The sequence below is a fragment of the Hemicordylus capensis genome, chromosome 4 (genome assembly GCF_027244095.1).
Source record: "Hemicordylus capensis ecotype Gifberg chromosome 4, rHemCap1.1.pri, whole genome shotgun sequence".
Classification (NCBI taxonomy): Eukaryota; Metazoa; Chordata; class Lepidosauria; order Squamata; family Cordylidae; genus Hemicordylus; species Hemicordylus capensis.
In genome coordinates, this window is record NC_069660.1 from 85,349,762 (window position 1) to 85,353,077 (window position 3,316).

Here is a 3,316-nt window from a genome sequence, read left to right on the forward strand (position 1 = left end):
AGAAGCCCTGTGCTGTTTGGAGCATGACCATCCCACAAACCACTTTTGTTCAAGTTAAACACTTTGCAACAGTACACATCATACATGAGAGGTGGGCTAATTCTTTGGACTCTTTGGCTGAAGACAACTAAAATGTATGCAGCAATGCATCAGAATACATTGGGGCCTTTTCAACTCCCCCCACCCCAGTCAGTGGGGGAGTTGTGGGAACAGCTGCTATATTCACAGTGATGGAAATATTTGCTACATCATTTTAGGGATCTGGACACCAAGGCACTGAATAATTATGCTAGAGTGAGGACCCTTATTTGGCTAGAACCCTTCTCTATAGCATTTTTCAAAGGCTACTGTGCAGTGATCTATCATTCCTGATGTTCAGAATGTGAAGATACCATCTTGAAGTTACGCCAACAGGACTGAGTGTTCAGTTCAGAACTTGGTCTTCTGCGAATAGGCTCTACAGAGATGAGGATGCCCTTCTAGTTTTGGATTATGCAGTGCTAGACACATATGAACCCATAATTCCAAGGCATTATCATAATAAATATCCTACAGAAAACTAAAACAGCCAGCAGATATATCACTATATACCCTGCATATCACCATATAGTCTACCAGTGCCAGAAACCTGTCAAAAAGACCTTGAACACAATTCAGAGCTCTTAAATCAGGTCAGAACATTGGACCAATACTGTGAGGACTGCAGCTCTTGTCCTGTCCTTTGGGGAAAGTTATTTTAACATGATATATCTAGAACTGAGCCAGAGTCTTTATATATCCATAGCATCTGCTCTGCCATGGAGCTCTGGCTTCCTATGGCCTAGTCTGTAGAGATTTAAAAGTAAGGTCTTGGTTGAACAGTTTATTTCAGAGGCATGGGCAACTCTTCCAGTCACTACCCCAAGATCCTTTAGACTGACTGTCAGTCAGGTACTTGCTTTTAAAAATAATGTCTATCATTGCTGAGCTGTGGATTCTCCAGCAAGTAAATGTATCAAATAAAGGGACAGATACAACTGCCATTTGCCAACACCTTCCCATGTTTTTATCAAGAAGATTCCAGGTGGTGCTGTGGTTAAAGCCATTTTTATCTGAAGGCAGAAGATAATGTATCCTGGGGGAGAATGCCTTTATCACTGAGGGAGGAGAGGAAGAGTCTAGAACTCTACTCAGCCCAAGGTGGGGAGTGGCCTTTATCTGTTAACACAGGAAGACATCCTGTTTATGAGCCTCAGACCATTAACAGGCCCAGAAAACTGCGCAGAAATTTAATTTAATTTGTAATAATCTACACTGAATAATCTGCATTGAGTCAAGTTCATCTCCAGTGTGAACAAGGATGGCCTTCAAGTTTTCAAGGAGTTACTTGCCACAATTATACTGGGACCTGTCCATGGACAACACTGAAGGCAAACAAACTCCATGTTCATTCAGGGTAAAACCACAGGTGATTTCACTGTGGGTGCGAGTTTCCCCTAAGTGTGCTAGGGCAGGGATCCTCAACGTTGGGCCCCCATATGTTCTTGGACTTCAGCTCCCATAATCCCCAGCCCCTGTGGCCTTTGGTTGGGGATTATGGGAGTTGAAGTCCAATAACATCTGGGGGCCCAACGTTGAGGATCCCTGTGCTAGGGGATTAATGAGTTAGTGTATTAGTGAATTTATCCCTTGGGCCCCAAAATGTTCACTGGGACTTAAAAAAAATTAATTCTGGGTAACGATAGCTCTATAAACATCCCCTCCCCCCTTTATTGCAGAATATACCTAGAGCTGCAGTATGGCCACCTGGGTTTTTCTTGAAGTGGATTGACTGTTGCTCCCTATTGCAATATGAATCTTTTAATGTGGATTAGGCACCTATGTTCATGTGGCCTCATATTATACCATGGTTTGCCAAATGTGCTATATATAGAAATGCCTACAGTTTTATTAATTTTATTGTGCTATTGAATGGTTTTACTGTTCTGTGTAAGGTGTGCACTGCCCCGAGAGTCTTGTCATTTCAGCTTACTACCTATAAGAAAGGCATTTCTTCAAATCCTCATAGAGGATGAGTGACAGAAGATGAAGCCAAAAGAAATGAGAAACCGTGTTTGGTCCTGGGGGAGAAAAGACAGAGACAGCAGCTTTGCACTATTAGCCACCATTAGATCAGGCATGCATAGTGCTAGATGTTGGGTTTAGATCCAATCCACCTCCTAGGAGCAGCAAGACAATCCAAGCCACAACTTAGTAGAGAACATATAGGTGGTCCCACTCCCACTTCCAATCTCTCTGGTATCCCCAAGAAGTGGAGGTAGTCACAAAATACCCTTTGAAATGCAAAGGTCACACAGGGCTGGCCTTAGGGGTGGGCAAGGTGGACCCAGGACACCTACCGGAAGGGAGCTGAACTGAGCTGGACTTTGTGGCTTGGTGTTTTTGTTGAGTGTATTGTTTGCAGTGAGCTGGGGGTGGGTGGGGGAAGCACAGCCAGGAAAGAGCTTTCTTTCTCTGCTGCTTGATTTCTCACAGTAAGAAAGAAGTAGCTAGGCTGGGAGAAGGATGGAGGGAAAGACCTGGAGAGAGGGAAGAACACAGAAGAAGAAGAAGCTGCAGAAGGCCTGTGAGATTTCAGTGGGATTACAGAAACGGAGCCGGAGAGCACCGGCAGCAAAGGAGCAAATTATTTAGAGGTAGCTCTGGGCCCTTTGCATGGGCATTGCTAGGAAAGGCTGGAACAGTTGCAGGGCCAGTTACATGACTAGGTTTTGCAATCCAGCAGGAGCCAGGGAACTTGGCAACACTGATAAACTAACTGGGGGGGGGGGCAGTGGGGGTGACACTGACAAAGGCACTCCTCCTCCAGGCCAGCCCTGCTGGAGTCCCAAGAGACCTTTGCCTGGAACTTTGGAGAGATGCTGCCAGTGAGAGTAGGCAGGGAGGCTAGGCCAACAACCACTACCACTCCGTTTAAGGCCACTCGTTGTGATTGCCTACTTGCAGAAATGAATGGAAATGTTTCCATAGATCTTGCAGATAGGATTGCCAACTCAAACTATTCCTATTTTTCCAATATGTTTCACAAGACCAAGCCATTAAAATCTCCAGGATTGTTTCCCGCAGTCACTTGGAGATGGATGCCCATTCCTGGAGACTCACTCCAGGCCAGTCCTGGAGGCGGGTAGGCAACCCTGCTTGTAGAGGCCTAGACCTGCATCGCGCAGCAGCCAGAGCTTGCCAAGGTAGTTCCAATCCACGCCAATGCATTATTCGCCAGACAAATTTTCCTGCCTCCGGCGATAGAGGCTTTACGGCACTGAAGGTAAAACGCAGG